This window comes from Lissotriton vulgaris, chromosome 2_1 (assembly GCF_964263255.1).
Source record: "Lissotriton vulgaris chromosome 2_1, aLisVul1.2, whole genome shotgun sequence".
In the NCBI taxonomy this organism is placed as follows: Eukaryota; Metazoa; Chordata; class Amphibia; order Caudata; family Salamandridae; genus Lissotriton; species Lissotriton vulgaris.
Window position 1 is genome coordinate 1569617519 of NC_141687.1, and position 18082 is coordinate 1569635600.

Genomic DNA, 18082 nt, shown 5'->3' on the forward strand with positions numbered 1-18082 from the left:
CTGAGAAATGATCTGTTGGGCTGCTCCACAGATGAGTTTGGTGGCAGTTGAAGTGTTAGGACCAGACAAGCTACATCAGTTAAGAAGAAGCAGATCCAGTGCAGTACGGGCCTTCCGGTGCCAGCCTTGTGGAGGCACTGAATAAGGATGGGCAGGGAGAAAGTTTTGAATGCAGTAAATGGGTTTAGTAGGATAAGAGTTGCATAGATGACAGTTGTATGTCATCTATGGCAGCCATGAGAGCAATCTCAGGGCTGTGGTTGGGTCTGAATTCATATTGGGGTATTGTTACTCAGCCAGTCATTTGTTGCTGGCATTCTCCAAGATTTTATTAGGATAGAGCAGCAAGGAGATCGATCAGTATTTGGCTATTATCTTAGGGTCTATTTTGGCTTTCTACAAATTGACAATATGGTGGCATGTTACTAGGGCCCCAGGAAGGGAGCTGTTCTGATATAGTTGTTGAGGTATCTGGGTCAAGGCTGTGCAAATTGTGTCTAGTCCTTTGGTGTATATATGTGAGGCTGATGATTGAACAAATTGCATTGTCACTGCTGTTTCTACCTTGGTGATGATGGGTTAGGAGTAAGCACTGGTGGAAAATCCGTTCCGCTCGTGGATTTTGCGGATTTTCGGTAAATTCGCAATCCGCGAGATTCGCGAATTTCCCGCAAAATCCGCGAGCGGAACGGATTGAGTCAAAAGTTTAAGCTGACTTTTGTAACTCTTTTAGAATGGCGCCGGCAAGCTGCCAGAGCCATTCTAAAATAGTTACAAAAGTCAGCTTCAACAGGATGCTCTAATAGTTCAGTTACACAATCATTAATCACCCCAAACTTGGGGTGATTAATGATTGTGTAACTTAATTTGACCTTCAATTCGAGCACCTGCTTTACTTTATCTATTAGAGCTTCCAGTTGAAGCTCTTTGTAGCTATTTTAGAATGGCGCTGGCAGCTTGCCGGCGCCATTCTAAGTGGGGCTGAGGGCAGAAGGGCACAAAAGTGGGACAGAGGGCAGAAGGGGATAAAAAATGAGTGGGGCAGAAGGGCACAGAAACGAGTGGTACAGAGGGCAGAAGGGCATAAAAAAAGAGAGGGTGACAGTGATTAACCAGTCAAAAAAAAAAACCTGCGAACACGCAAAGCGCCCCGTGAACACCCGCAAACACGCAAAGTGCCCTGCAAACACCCGCGAACACGCAAAAATAAAGAAATCGGCAAATTCGCATGAATTCGCAAATTTTGCGGATTGCGAATTTGCAAATCCGCAAATTCGCGGATCGCGAATTCGCAAAATTCACTCATGCTTAGTTAGGAGGTCATGACATCATCCGGGAGTTTCTCCTGCAGACATTAGAAACCCATTTATCTCATGTTGTAGCTTTTTCTCAAGAAACATCAAAGGTTCATAGATGGGGATACTGGTGTTTCACATCAAAGCATTAATTTTCCAGGAATTATGAAGCTCTGGCTGAGCACTATTATGCAACCTCTCATTGCTCATGTGAACCATTTGGCATTGTGTATGCTAACCACTAATCCAGTGCCTCACAGCTTCACCCTCACTTCAGAGTCATGCTTGAGAGTTTTGGAACTTTTAAGCACTCTCTTATAGTCTGTAATTTATGTGAACCTCATTGGAAGTTTGTGCCTGAACCTACCTCTTTCATGGAAGTGCTCATGAAAGAGTTGTAACTATTCTTGCAAAGTCAGTTGCCATGTTGGAAATTGGTGCTTTAGTTAAACTAAGTACTATAGTTAACTCACTCTTGAATTTAGGAAATCTGTTGTGACTCCGCCACCACCTAGCATTTGCCCTTTAAATCCTACAGATGCTATAAAACTGAGCAATATGTGGTGCATCCTTTTAGGGTGACCATCCAGTGGACCTCTCAGCAGATCTTCTTATATGTCCATTAATACTAACTATGATAAGAAGTCTAATTTCCAGCATAGTTTAATATGGAGCCAGTCCCTTCAGCCCTATTACTCCTATTCCAATGCCATGCATTAAGACAGCAAAATTGCTCGGGCTATTACCAGCTGTGGGATTTTACTTGAAAGGTGCATTTGTGACTCACTCAGTAGATGAGGTTTAATTTGAATTAGTCCTACATAGGAATGAGGGCCTGAACGTCTTGTGAGTTTAGGCCTCCTGAATGCATAGCATAATTTTCTCTTGGTTAGTAGCCTAAAAAACTGCCGTACTTTGAAAAAAGCTGCACTTTGAAAATTAGAGTGTCTCCACTCCACTGATTCCCTAGTCCTTCTCAGCCAGGAAATAGGGTGACAGATTCGCCACACTGTCCCTCCCTCCTTATGGAAGCAGGTTACATGATATTTACTCAGCTCTCCTCTCTACCCATGAGATAGACACTGTCTCTCTTTAGGTGTTGTGGGCTAGAACACTTTCAGTTTTAATTTACATTTTCCCCTAACATTCTGTATGTGTGCCAATGTGAAGAATGATGTTTCATTGTGTCCATGCACACACCAGCCTAACCTAACCAATAGTCTGTTCGGGCTAAATGATGAGTTGTGCATGGTGCCCAACACTCCAGGGGTGGAGGGCATATTATGGAAAGTGCCCCTAGGGTGCAATGGGCTGGCATGCCTGCTTTTTGTACCCCTGGGGCACTTGGGCATTACTGGAGTAGCTGCTGATGCTTGTGCAGTCCCTTCTGTAATATAGATTACATCACCACTAAGTGTGCACTCATTTAGTCCTAAGAGATGCACCTAATTCATGGGTGTGACTCCATGAAAACTAGTAAATCCTTTGTGCCTGAACAGCACTACGAGGGTGGGCGCAGAGAAAAATAAGCTGCTGGGAGGTGCGTGGATTGAGCAGGAACTTACTCAATGCATCCACTTTTGAACTGTAGGCTGAATTGCCACCTACTCAGTGAAACGTGGGCTAGCTGATTCAAACTACTGGTCTATCTTTCACTAAGGTGCTGCTCCCTGTGCAGGTCTGGGTTCGTGCATGTACTGTGAATAGTGAATTTGATGTGTAATGGTACTGTGTCCCGCTCTGCACGAAATGCACACCCTTAAGAGTGCACTATGACACAGAATGAGACCATGTGCCACATAATGTTGAGTCCTGCATTGCACTGCACAGTTCCGGAATCTATATGTAGATTCCTAAATGGCACATAATAATCAAGTAATCACTATGGTGGCTCCTGCATGTAAACCAAAATTCCAGTAATAGAAATGGTTATTCCTGCATGGTACCCAACACTCCTGGGATTCCCAAGTATGCATGCTGCCCAAAGGCTGGGTCAGTGAGCTGAATCCTCGCAAATGCACTGTTCTCATTGTAGGTGGAGACCCAATGACTGCACTGGCAAGAGTACATTAGTGAAAGATGGATTGGCTGTTTGAAGTTACCAATCATTTTTTTTACTGAGCATGCAGCAACCATTCTGCATTCCAAAGGGGACAGAGATCACCCTGCTGGTGGGTGAAATTAGTGAGTACACCCACCTGCAGGATAATGCCTGAGAGCTACCTGGTAACCGAGTGAGTCTCTGCCAAAGGGCATCTTCGTGGGGTGCACTAACTGTGTGCTACCTCTTTTCGACACACTATAATTACACTTCTTCAGTAAAATGGCATGGGTGCAAATGCAAAGTGTTTCCTCATTTCCATGATGTTCTACCTGCATGCAAATGAAAGAATGCCCCCTTATGATTGTGCTAGTATAAAATATGCACAATCTGATCCGTGTTATACAGGAGCCACACCAGCATCTGCAGCCCCTTATAGAATAACAAAATCTCTCAGATGATGCACATGCCCATTTTACCATTGGCACTTTTTGTTATTTGGTTCCTGGAATCCAAATGGGATTTTTTTGCAAATGACCTAATTCTTAGGAATTCAAAATGGCGAATCCTGCATGGCATCCTTCACTGATGAAAACAGGAATAAGAATGTTGATTCCTTTATAGCACCTAATACTCCAGGAATCCAGATAAAATATTGTCTCCGCACTATCTGCCTCTCATCTATTTTAGGTGTAGCAAAGAAGAAGTAGCCACCTTAGCTAAAGGTTTAAGACCTTGCTGTCCCTTCCCTGACTATCAGATGGCGAATCTCAGGGTACTTTACAATTGCCTTCAGTTCGTCCATTTAAGAATGGTAAGTTCCCAAATTCCATCCACAATAACTAATTCTGAAACTCAATAATTAAATTTAGAGATTTGAACATTAAAATATTTAAATATTAGAAGCAAACAAAGAGGCTATGAAATTCTGCTTCAGATTATTTGAGTAAAGTTGCCTCCAAAGGAGTTCGTTATACTAATTGAATTTAGTTAGTTGTGTAAATAAATTAAATACAGGTAACTTAATCGTCCTGGGTGAAGTTAATTGCAATGAATTAAATGGACATACACATACTTAAGACTGACTAAACATGACAATATTTAACACTGAAACAATAACCAATGGACAGGTGTATAGGCAAAATAGTAGATTTTATCAAAATTGAATCATAAAGGGAAAAGTACAATACAGAAAGAATATGTGCAAAACAGGAATACAGGATGAATATCAGAAAACAAATCAAAATCTCTGTAGATCCTGTAAGCCGCCTATCCAAAATAAAGATGCAAAAAATTCTCCTTTGGACAAAGCTGAGAGTCGACGTTTCGGTCTTTATGGGCAACTCTTTAAGACCATCATCAGGACAGAAGAAAGTTAATATTGTAACTCCCTTAGAACGATAGCCCTCACTCCATAGGATGAAAGGAGATGATATGTAAAGCCGGGGCAGAGGTTAATCTCAGGAATAGCGAGGAAGTAAGCAATTAAGGCTTTCCTCTTTGTTTGTCGCACCTCACAAACTTGTCAAGGGGATCGCAATTTGTTTCAAAGTCGTCAGGAATGGACGATCTGTTGTAAACTTGAAAGTTCAGAAATAGCGGGATGTGTCAGCCGTCACTCTGCACGCAAGACTTGCGTGCAGAGTGACCGCTGACACATCCCGCTATTTCTGAACTTTCAAGTTTACAACAGATCGTCCATTCCGGACGACTTTGAAACAAATTGCGATCCCCTTGACAAGTTTGTGAGGTGCGACAAACAAAGAGGAAAGCCTTAATTGCTTACTTCCTCGCTATTCCTGAGATTAACCTCTGCCCCGGCTTTACATATCATCTCCTTTCATCCTATGGAGTGAGGGCTATCGTTCTAAGGGAGTTACAATATTAACTTTCTTCTGTCCTGATGATGGTCTTAAAGAGTTGCCCATAAAGACCGAAACGTCGACTCTCAGCTTTATCCAAAGGAGCATTTTTTGCATCTTTATTTTGGATAGGCGGCTTACAGGATCTACAGAGATTTTGATTTGTTTTCTGATATTCATCCTGTATTCCTGTTTTGCACATATTCTTTCTGTATTGTACTTTTCCCTTTATGATTCAATTTTGATAAAATCTACTATTTGGCCTATACACATGTCCATTGGTTATTGTTTCAGTGTTAAATATTGTCATGTTTAGTCAGTCTTAAGTATGTGTATGTCCATTTAATTCATTGCAATTAACTTCACCCAGGAAGATTAAGTTACCTGTATTTAATTTATTTACACAACTAACTAAATTCAATTAGTATAACGAACTCCTTTGGAGGCAACTTTACCCATTTTATTACGTTTTACCCAAGCCCCCAAAGGTTTACTGGGTTGCTCACTTTATTTACCACCATCAGATTATTTGAGCCTGGGGGGTTGTAACCCTTAAAGGAACATGTATGTCTTGCTTAACGAACTTACTAATTGCTGTAAATATAATAATGAATTTGATACAATTAGTAAATTGGTACTTTGCCATACATAGGAAGACCTTAATAATGTAGCTATGCCAGCTTTAGCATGGCTCCTTAGAGAACGGTTATTAAAAGCAAATAATCTGCCAAATCAAGGTTATCTAAGAAACAAGTGTTTTGGAGGCAGGTAATTCATATTTTATGATGGCTGCAGACAGTTTCACAAGAGGATTTAATCTAGTGCTATTCAAGTTTACCAAATGCAAATAACTGTCAAGAAATAATGCCTTATCTGTCTGTCTCATGAAAGGCCAAAGGGAGGTAGTGTAGATCATTCTGAAACCTGTTATTGTGGTTAGTCTTAAAGTGATTGCCTGATCTCCTTTCAGATGCCCACAGGGTAAGCATAAGCTATTGGGGCCAACTGTTGCATTGTGTCCTTTCACTCCTGTTTCCCAGGGCCTGACATACTGCGGGCTCTGAGTAACTGGGCCAAGCACTACCTTTACAACACTTGACTGTCAGTGATAGTGTGGGTTGAGCAGACCAAGGTTCTTAAGGGGGCGGTGGGTATAAGATATGCAAAGGCTCACATATACTTCCAGCACTGAACCAGGCAGTTTCTCCCCTCTGTGTGTCCCTTCTCTCCTTGCCTTCTCTCCACACTAACTCTCTTTTCCCCAGATGGAACTCAGGTGTGCTTCCAGGTGTGCCCCACTAGCATTTACATCAAAGTCTGGCTATCTCCTTAAAAAGTCAGCACTTGGACAGAACAAAGATCTTGATTAAGGGCATGTATTCCTGCTTCAGTCTTATCTGATTGTGGCATCCAAAGTGTCTGGGAGCTAGGGCTCTTTCCCCCCTGAAATCCCACAGCAAGCAGCATGCACCGCCTTATCCTGCGTTCAGCAGGGGCAGTGGTTATGAGGTGGTCACAGCAACCTCCGGGTGGAGCAGATCCTTCTTTGCAACCCCCGTTATCTTGAACAAAGCAGGCTGGCTAATGGTCTTGTTTCTGGGTCCCTCCATGGTTTTCAGGCAGTGGCAGCTGGTATGGAATGGGGGTACCGGGGAGGGGTGTGTGAAAAAAAATATATAACACTTATCGATGCAGGGCCGACAACTCTCTCTGCTTCTCTTCCTGACTCCCAGAAGCAGGAACCACACAGGCTCCCCTAAGGCAATTACGATGCAAAAGTTACCACTATAACAGCAGCAATGTGATGAGTCTGAGTGCCCTGGTTCGGCACTCAGACAGGGAGTGGGAGCGTGTGCATGTTCTCCACCCAGGCTGTGCAATACTGATGGAGAACATGATAATTATGCACAACTATTTGGCAAGCCCGAGACGGCCGGACAAACCATCATGAGCAATTAATTGCAGATTTTTCCTGCTTTGACAGACCACTCCGCCCTAACCTAGCTCGCACTGAAAAACAAAATGATGATAACATTGTGTTATTATCATTTAGTCTTTCCTTTTTCACACTGCTGAAAAGCAGTTAGGCAATGCTCTTCCGCCTCAGAGGAGGAGCAGCTGCTGGTTACGGGGACCTCTCTGACAGAGCTACAGTCCCTATGGTCCTAGTGACTCCTCCTAGCTTCTGGTAGTTATAATCACAGGCAATCCTTCTAATCTGGTAGGATCATCCAGGCAACAGCCCCCACAGTCTTCAGTGGCTCTCTTCTGGTATACAGGGGTCACAGACACAGGTGATGGACCCGATAGAGGTTACCCACTTCTGTCAAAGAGGAGACACCTCTCTTGCAACAAAGTCCTGACAGGCAAGAACACTTCACATTCTGCTCACCAGGAGCTACTTCAATTTATCCATGCTGGGCCTCTCTTCCCCCAGGCTCTCTCCTCTTCCTCACAAGATCCACTGGTCTTGGCTGGCAGGCTTCTAAACACTCCTCTCTGCCTCACAAAGGCCACTGACTTTGGCAGACTACTAGTGTTCCAGCGGCAAGGTACGTGTTATTGGGTCATGGGTGATAAACAATCACCCAGATATTAAGTTGGCACACCCTGGTCCCCGGTCCTGGTTCCGTCAGCAAAGACATCCTGGCAAACTTACCCCTCCTGATGCGAAGATTCTGTTCAACAAAGTATGGGGTTAATGCTTCCACCTTTATAGTGCAAACCAAGACACATACGTGAGTTAGTGTCTGGCCTTTGACATTCGTATTGGCAGTGTCAGCTCCTTTGAAGCACTCTTGCCTCTGCACTGTCCTTTGCAAAAGGGACACTCTGCCAAAGCAGGAGTTGCTCCAGTTCTGAGTGACCCACCTCTCACTCCAAAGGAATACCTGGAGATCACACCTAGTGTCAGACTCCATGGAAATATGCCCCATTAAGATCTAAAGACTAAGTGCCTGATTCAGAAAGGTAAATGCTCTGTGTGAATACTGAACGTCATAAAGTTTGACTTTCGGTATTCACAATGGGCATTTACGAGTATATGAATAATATTGTGAATATCGAAAGTCATAAAGTTAGTCATTTGTCTAATTTTACCTTTGTGAATCTGGCCATAACCCTTGCCTCTGCCAAACCCCCTATTAGTTCCAGACGTGTCTGTCAGTCACACCATCTCCCTGACAATGTGCACAGGCCCCACTGACCAGTAACTCTTCCTGGAGTAAGAGAGCCATTTGATGTACTGAGGGGCTGTTCTATTTCCCTTCTCTTGCCTGTGTGTATACCAGCCCAATACTCCCCTCTCCAGCCTCTCCAAGTGATGGGCTTCCAAAATGAAACTTATAGACCACCATGATATGTACCATCCAAAGACAGACACATGCAACCCAACATGCATGTGCAAGTGTTATGTGCTGTACAGCACTACACACACCCCATGCAGGCCAAGGGTGAGTTAAGTACACAGCCATTGAACTGTACTCTAGTGGACCAGTAGGACCCATTTAAGTGACAGAGGTAAAACGGCCTGTTCTCATTGCTGATTCTACTTAACACAAAAAGGGGTATGGTCCAACTACTGTTTTCATATCACTTATCTCTGGGTATGGGCAGTAGCCCTCTACCTTCCGATGGTGCCCCCAAATCAGTCCAAACAGATTGCATTACCATAAACAGGCATTGGTAATGGCACACATGCATGATCCATGTTCACTAACAACCAAATATCAGTATCAGGGATCCAGATATCATTGCAACTGGCGCACTAAGGACAGGACTGCAGAATCATTACCATACAGGGGACTTTTCCATCCCAACAATGATTGATAATTTGGTGTGAGTACACAGTAGGTATACTTACTATGCAGTCACTTTCACTACTACTACTGTTTACCTTTGCACAGGTCCATCTTAATTGGGAAATTCAAACCCAATTAGCTCATACTTTACAGTTGGACTATCACGTTGTAGCCCCTTAAGAAATTGTTTTGTAGGAAACACAGGTTTCACCATCAACACACACACAAGTTCTTCCTTCTCCGGCCCTCCAGCCAAAACAACACAGGTAATACACTTTCACTGTCTGTGAAGCTATTCTCACCTTTCTTCTGGTGCAGGTGCAAACCGGAGGAATTCAAATGGATACCACCCCACTCTGCTTTGTAATTAATACTGGTAAGCAAACCTGAGGATGAACGCCAGTAGATATCCACTCCAAGCATTTAAAGATGCTCCTTCTCAATCTTACATAATTTTCCGTGTATGTTAACACTGCTATGATCTTTAAATTACTGCTTCCACTGAGTGCATCCTAAAGCTCTTGATATTTCTGAATATACGCATCCAGTCTTTATTTTTCACTTTCAACCCTTGAGCTCACTGAATGGTCTGGGTGGAAGGCCGGTCTATCAGTAGCCTGGCAGCAGATAGATGGTTTTTATGATTCTAGTGCCTATCAAAAATACAAAATATAGCATAATATTCACAAGTAAATAATGTTCTTTCTTTTTACATTCTTGTATCCTCCAAATATTCTCTATGTTCCTTAATCTGGTATGGAAACTACCTTTTAGTTAAATTCTGTTTGTCACCTCTCTGATTTTCTTCTCTCTTTCATATATCCCTCTATTTCCTTCCATCCTCTGCATGCCTCCTCTCTCTGAGCACAACCTTCTTTGAGACATGCATGCATGCCTATTCTCTATCATTGTATTTCTGCAAAGTGCCCACAACTCATTTACCATATCACTATCTTTCCTTCTTCTAATCTAACAATACCTAGTCTCCTGTAACACACCTACAATAAAAATTGTAACTAACCAATCCCTGACCTCTGACCCCCTTTAACCTCTATACACATTTACAAGGAATCATTGGGTGGCCACAACAACTGTGAGCTCTGATGTTGGCACTCTATCATCAATAGTGAGTTCCCAATGCCACAACTTGTCCTGCTTCCAACACAGTGTGTATTTACAACAAGGGGTGGTGAGGGACAGAGTCTCTGAATTAAACAGAATACTCTCACCCAGTCAAGAGATCAGGGCTAGAGCCAACACCGTTTTTTAGCTCACTGCACCATCCCAGTTTCAGAACCTGGCTGTATGCAAATTAGTCTGTTCCTGTCCCAGTGCATGATGGGAACAGGGCAAACCAAACTACAAAAGCCAATTCTTACACTGGGAAGGAAACAAGCTACCGGGGACCGGTTTCTGGCATTTCAGCCTCTTCGGCCCGGCTTGCTTGAATCCTGATGGTGCAATGAGCAAGGGACTCACATCTGAGTATACCCTTCCACGCTTAGGGTGGACAAAAATATTTACAACAAGGGGTGGTGAGGGACAGAGTCTCTGAATTAAACAGAATACTCTCACCCAGTCAAGAGATCAGGGCTAGATCCAACACCGTTTTTTAGCTCACTGCACCATCCCAGTTTCAGAACCTGGCTGTATGCAAATTAGTCTGTTCCTGTCCCAGTGCATGATGGGAACAGGGCAAACCAAACTACAAAAGCCAATTCTTACACTGGGAAGGAAACAAGCTACCGGGGACCGGTTTCTGGCATTTCAGCCTCTTCGGCCCGGCTTGCTTGAATCCTGATGGTGCAATGAGCAAGGGACTCACATCTGAGTATACCCTTCCACGCTTAGGGTGGACAAAAATATTTACAACAAGGGGTGGTGAGGGACAGAGTCTCTGAATTAAACAGAATACTCTCACCCAGTCAAGAGATCAGGGCTAGATCCAACACCGTTTTTTAGCTCACTGAACCATCCCAGTTTCAGAACCTGGCTGTATGCAAATTAGTCTGTTCCTGTCCCAGTGCATGATGGGAACAGGGCAAACCAAACTACAAAAGCCAATTCTTACACTGGGAAGGAAACAAGCTACCGGGGACCGGTTTCTGGCATTTCAGCCTCTTCGGCCCGGCTTGCTTGAATCCTGATGGTGCAATGAGCAAGGGACTCACATCTGAGTATACCCTTCCACGCTTAGGGTGGACAAAAATATTTACAACAAGGGGTGGTGAGGGACAGAGTCTCTGAATTAAACAGAATACTCTCACCCAGTCAAGAGATCAGGGCTAGATCCAACACCGTTTTTTAGCTCACTGCACCATCCCAGTTTCAGAACCTGGCTGTATGCAAATTAGTCTGTTCCTGTCCCAGTGCATGATGGGAACAGGGCAAACCAAACTACAAAAGCCAATTCTTACACTGGGAAGGAAACAAGCTACCGGGGACCGGTTTCTGGCATTTCAGCCTCTTCGGCCCGGCTTGCTTGAATCCTGATGGTGCAATGAGCAAGGGACAGTGAGATAAATAACGGTGATGGATCAAGCCCTGATCTTTGGACTGGGTAAGAGTGGTCTGCTCAATTCAGACACTCTGTTCATCACCACCCCCTTTTTTAAATCGATTTTGGCCACTATAGGTGTGGCAGGGTATACTCAGACATGAGTCCCTTTCTCACTGCTCCATCAGGATTCAAGCAAGCCGGGCCGAAGAGGCTGAAATGCCAGAAACCGGTCCCCGGTAGCTTGTCTCCTTTCTGGTAAAGAATTGGCTTGGTAGTTTAGTCTGCCCTGTTCCCATGATGCACTGGGCCAGGGACAGACTGATTTGCATATAGCCAGGTTCTGAGCTGGGATGGGGCAGTGAGATAAATAACGGTGATGGATCAAGCCCTGATCTTTGGACTGGGTAAGAGTGGTCTGCTCAATTCAGACACTCTGTTCATCACCACCCCCTTTTTTAAATCGATTTTGGCCACTATAGGTGTGGCAGGGTATACTCAGACATGAGTCCCTTTCTCACTGCTCCATCAGGATTCAAGCAAGCCGGGCCGAAGAGGCTGAAATGCCAGAAACCGGTCCCCGGTAGCTTGTCTCCTTTCTGGTAAAGAATTGGCTTGGTAGTTTAGTCTGCCCTGTTCCCATGATGCACTGGGCCAGGGACAGACTGATTTGCATATAGCCAGGTTCTGAGCTGGGATGGGGCAGTGAGATAAATAACGGTGATGGATCAAGCCCTGATCTTTGGAATGGGTAAGAGTGGTCTGCTCAATTCAGACACTCTGTTCATCACCACCCCCTTTTTTAAATCGATTTTGGCCACTATAGGTGTGGCAGGGTATACTCAGACATGAGTCCCTTTCTCACTGCTCCATCAGGATTCAAGCAAGCCGGGCCGAAGAGGCTGAAATGCCAGAAACCGGTCCCCGGTAGCTTGTCTCCTTTCTGGTAAAGAATTGGCTTGGTAGTTTAGTCTGCCCTGTTCCCATGATGCACTGGGCCAGGGACAGACTGATTTGCATATAGCCAGGTTCTGAGCTGGGATGGGGCAGTGAGATAAATAACGGTGATGGATCAAGCCCTGATCTTTGGACTGGGTAAGAGTGGTCTGCTCAATTCAGACACTCTGTTCATCACCACCCCCTTTTTTAAATCGATTTTGGCCACTATAGGTGTGGCAGGGTATACTCAGACATGAGTCCCTTTCTCACTGCTCCATCAGGATTCAAGCAAGCCGGGCCGAAGAGGCTGAAATGCCAGAAACCGGTCCCCGGTAGCTTGTCTCCTTTCTGGTAAAGAATTGGCTTGGTAGTTTAGTCTGCCCTGTTCCCATGATGCACTGGGCCAGGGACAGACTGATTTGCATATAGCCAGGTTCTGAGCTGGGATGGGGCAGTGAGATAAATAACGGTGATGGATCAAGCCCTGATCTTTGGACTGGGTAAGAGTGGTCTGCTCAATTCAGACACTCTGTTCATCACCACCCCCTTTTTTAAATCCAACACAGTGTGTGCCTTGAAGTGGATCTGGAAGGAGAGAAGTGGGGAAAGCAGCAGATATTGATACCTCTTCCAGGAAACCACTTCCAACAAGTATCTGTCATTCATGGTGTACGGATCATTGCTTATTCAATGGCATACGTCTGTTTCACTATTACAGTAGATGAATGAGAGCTCATAGGGTAGGGAACATTTATTATACTGCTTGAGGTTACCAAGAAAGCTAAAATCTTTGAAGTATATGGCGAGAATGGCTGGTGATGATTCAGGGTGGGACTTCAGCAATTGTATCTAGCCTTTTTATTCGCCCACTTCTTCTTTTCAGTAAGTAGGGCAGTCAATGGCAGGTAGCTGAGAAAACGGTGGCTATGTCATATTGTACAAAGATATTGCATTGCACCAAAATATCTCAGGATCCTACTTTTTATGAAATCACAAGATGCCATGCACAATCCTTCTCCACAATGTACACTGCTTTAAACATAACGTGAGAGTGGCCACAGATCAGTGGAGAATGCACAGTAGCATAATCCTGTTTCAAAGATTAAGCCAGGCATGTGTAAGTACACATGCCTGGTATATTGAAACTGCAGTTGGCTCATTAAATGTTATGCTTCCTTTGATTGATCGATCAGTACTTGGAAAACCATGGTAAATCTAGAGCTAATACATCCGAAGAGCATTGACCTCCAAGGATGCATGCATTTATCAGACCAAGAACAATCTGGACTGGGCACTTTGGTGACTCTCGATAACCTTGGGCTGATCTCACCTCCCCATGATGGTGGCAATACATACGAGTGTCTGCCCTATCAACATTTCATGGTCGTTTCTGTGCCTACCATGGTGACCCTGATTAGTGTGGAATAAGGGTTTGATTCTGTAAAGGAAGACTGAGAAATGGCTATAACATCAAGGAAGGCAGCAGGCACACAAAGTACCCACTTTAAACTCAGGAAGGTTTTGTTTCTGCCTACAAGTTTGCCCTCTTCTCACCTCTCCCCCTATGGCCTTTGGTGGTTTACCACTGCTCCCTTATTCTAACAGGCAGGACACCTGTTTATCCAGACTGTTTATCCAGACTGTTTATCCAGACTTGCTTTCATCGGCTGCCCATAGGCAAATACTGTATCTTACATAACAGGATGGAGCCACCTATTTATTTAGGCTGGTTTTGCCAGCTGGTGTTTTTGTAAACCATTGCCTTTTGCAGACAGGAAAGGGTCAGACAGTTCTGGACTGTTCTCATGTGTTTGGGGCATTTATATAAATGCATACTTGCACCTGAAACCTGCTTGGCATTGTGGATTGTGGAGGCAAAAGCTGCAGTCCACTCACTCCTCTGGAACCTAAGTATACTTACCGGATGCAAGTTGTAATTCCTACTGAGCTTAGCACCACTTTACCCACCCTGTGAAAGAAGAAAAACAACAAAGGTCAAGTAAGCTAATCTAAACCTATCTCAAGTAGGTTCTGCAGCACAGGAAACATTTGACTAGACGGGAAAACGGCGAAAGTCAATTGAAAGCTCTACCCAAGGCTAGTGATTTGTGCCTCATGCTAGTGAACTAAAAGGATTTTGGACATTAGAAACTGTTTGCAGGACTCATGAAACAGGACATGTATCACATTTATAATTAAAATTTAAGCCAAAAGGATTGCACATATTAGGAGAAGATTCATAGCATCTTAAAACTAGATACAGATACTCAAGGAACTATGGGGAGATTTTCCCAAAATTCACCCTACGCAGCACAGTCTCCTCGAGGCTGTGCTGAGTTGCATAACAGGTAGGGAGCAGGAGAGAGCCATATCTTCAGAAATATGGGTCTCTCCTCCCCTTACCCTTGCACCAGCGCTGATTTCAGCTGCCGTGTGCCAAGCACACCCCTTAGCACCGTACCGCTAGGGTGTGTGCATGAGTGTAGCATAGGTTTTGTACAGGAAGGGTACCCTTCCACTACAAGCTACTATGCTAGGCATGATGCAAGCTTTTCCCACATTGCATACATGCTGCATGGTGCAGCATGCATGCAAAGTCGGAGAAGCAAGGATAAATTAAAGCATTTCTCCTGTTAGCGCCTTGTTTGAAGGGGGGTTAACTTTTGGCGCAAATCCTTGTTTTCATCAGCCATCAGCCGGAATTAGCCTTGACCCACATAAATGATGACACACTAATAATCCTTTACCAAAATGAAGCCTGTTTACTAATCTTGCTCGACCTAAATTCGGCCTTTGACGCAGTCAAACACGACAACTTGGTAGATCTCCTGAAATACAGAATAGGATTATCTGGCTCTGTACTTACATAGTTCACCTCTTTACTCCAAAATAGATCACAAAGATACAAGGTTAATCAATCCTCATCCAAACCCGTCCCAGTCACTTTAGGAGTACCGCAGGGATCACCCGTTCTCCCACTCACCGAACTTCTCAGGGCCTCTAAGGTCCATTATCACATGTACGCAGATGACACACAACTCTGCATAAAGATCCACTCACTTGAGGAGATCAAGTCTCTCAACTCAACGCTTCAAAAAATGCAGACCTAGCTTGCCAAAAACCATTTGAAGCAAAACACTCTCAAAACTGAATTCCTCTTATTCGCTCTCCTCAACCAATCGACTATCATCCTCGATTGGCTGAACCACCTAACAGCACTCAAAGCTCAACCTCTCCTTGTCGACTGGGAATAACACTGGACAGAAATCTAAATATGTAGAAACACATCAGCGCCTCGACAAAAGGAACACATTTTCAGATGAACACCTTGAGAAGACTGAAACACTTTCTGCCTGCAAATGACTTCAAACAGGCTGCGCAAGCTCTAGTAATCCCAAGATTGGAATATGGGAGTTTCGCTCTTGCGGTCTTTCCAGATCAACGACCGCCCTTCTAAGAGCTTCAATCAACACAGCTGTTAGACTCATCACAGTCTCCAAAAGAAACTGTCACATCTCCCCGGCTCTTAGAGCCCTCAACAGGCTACCTTTTGGGACTAGAAGTCATCATAAAATTGCATTTAAGACGCACAAGGCGCTACAGCACAATTCCCTGAGTTATCTAGCTCAGAAACTGGTACTCTCTTGTGGTAACAGACCAACCAGGAGCTCCAGGAATCTTCTTCTGAAACCGCAAAGATTTGCCAAGAAGAAAACATACAATCGGACTTTCTAAGCAATGGCTTCCAGGATCTGGAATGCTTTGCCATCAGAAAAAAGACAGAACCCCTCTACTGCATCAATAAAAAAAGAAGTGAAATCTATTCTAATGGCTAAATTTACTTGAACTATTTATATATTTATTTATTTTATTTAACACTTGTATGCCCAACGGATCATCCCCAGTGGGATCTCTCGGTGCCTTGGCATGACACTAGCAGGGACCATGATCAAAGCATACCCCTAAAACATCCAGGTCTTTAGTCTTTTCTTGAAGTATGCCAGAGAAGTACAGTGATGTATCTCTTACGGTAACCTGTTCCAGTGAAAGGGGGAAGATAGGAAAATGCCCGCCCTCCCATTTTAGATGTATTGATCTTACATTGGCACTAGGAGGTTTTGAGGCACCCGGGGATGTAAGGCCTTGTCTTCTTCCTTAAGTATACTGGCCCCAAGCCTCGACTTGCCTTAAACCCCAGTGTGAGAAGTTTAAAGACTGCTCTTCTTTTTTTAATGGGCAGCCAGTGTAGGGTTTGGAGCAAAGGTTGTGAGGGGGAACGTCTAGGTTTATTTAAGACCATTCTAGCAGCGGTATTTTGCAATACTTGGAGCCAAGTGAACAGCTCTTCTCTGGCTCTTATCAGAAGTACATTGCTATAATCCAACCTGCTCACAATAAGCAACTGAATCAGGGTCTTTCTTGCCTCCAAGGGGATCCAAGGAAATACCTTTCTTAGCATCTTCAGGATTCTGAAACAGGTGCCCGAAAGTGCTTTTACCTGATCTTCAGATGATAGTTTGCTATCTAACAGAACTCCCAAATTCCTAATCTGCTTTTTAGGGGAAGGAGGCTCCCCCAGTTCATTGGGCTACCAGTCTGGCGTCCACAGTTCCTCCGCCTTACCAAACAGGAGAATCTCCATTTTATTGGAGTTAAGCTGGAGGAAATTGTCCCCCATCTAGGCAGCTATGCTCAACATACAGGTTTTGAACTTGGTCCTAGTTACAGCAGGATCTGAATCAAATGGAATAATCACCTGTGTGTCATCCGCATAAGAAATTGTCTCGAAGCTGCTCGCTCTTATAATGGCGGACATAGTGGCCACATATATGTTGAACAGAGTAGGGCTTAAAATGGACACCTGGGGCATCCCCTTGTCAAGTGTGGTGGTTGCTGACACATATGAGTCCAGCTTGACACATTGTGATCAATCTGCCAGAAAACTTTGCAGCCAAGCCAGAGCTAGACCTCCGACACCTATCTCCGGTAGTCTGCAAAGCAGGATATTATGCGAGATGGCGTCAAAGGCCATCACCACCCCCTTTTGTACCACAGAGAGATCAAGAAGCACTAACATAGTGGGAGTCTCTTTGTCTAAGGACATCCTAATACTGCCAGTGATCGATGAGGGCCGCCTCCGTGCTGTGATCTTCTCGAAAACCCGATTGGGCAGGGTCCAGCAATTGAGTTTGTTCCAGATAATCTGTTAGTAGTTGATTGATCATCTTCTCCATGACTTTCAAACAACATGGAAGAAGGTAGACTGGCCTGTAATTTTTCATCTCTGATGGGTCTGCAGACATTTTCTTAAAGAGAGGTTTGATGATTGATCGATGCTCTCTTCAATTGGTTCGGGAAGGTAGCTGTATCCAGGGAGATGTTACAAACTGATGACAGTGAGGCAGCTAAGATCAAGGCCAGATCTGCCATGATGAAAGGAGGGGCACAGTCTGACTCTGAGCCTGACGTTGTTGCTGCAAGTGCCACCTCTACTTGCTCCGTAGTAATGGTGGAAAATGAGTCAACTTTAGGTAGTGAGGGGTCTCTTGTCTGTGGGGTGGGCGTACTAAGGGTCTCTCCTCCCCCCCCAGTGAAATATATATGTTGTCTATCTTTCCTTTAAAGTGTGTGGTCAGGTTATCACATAG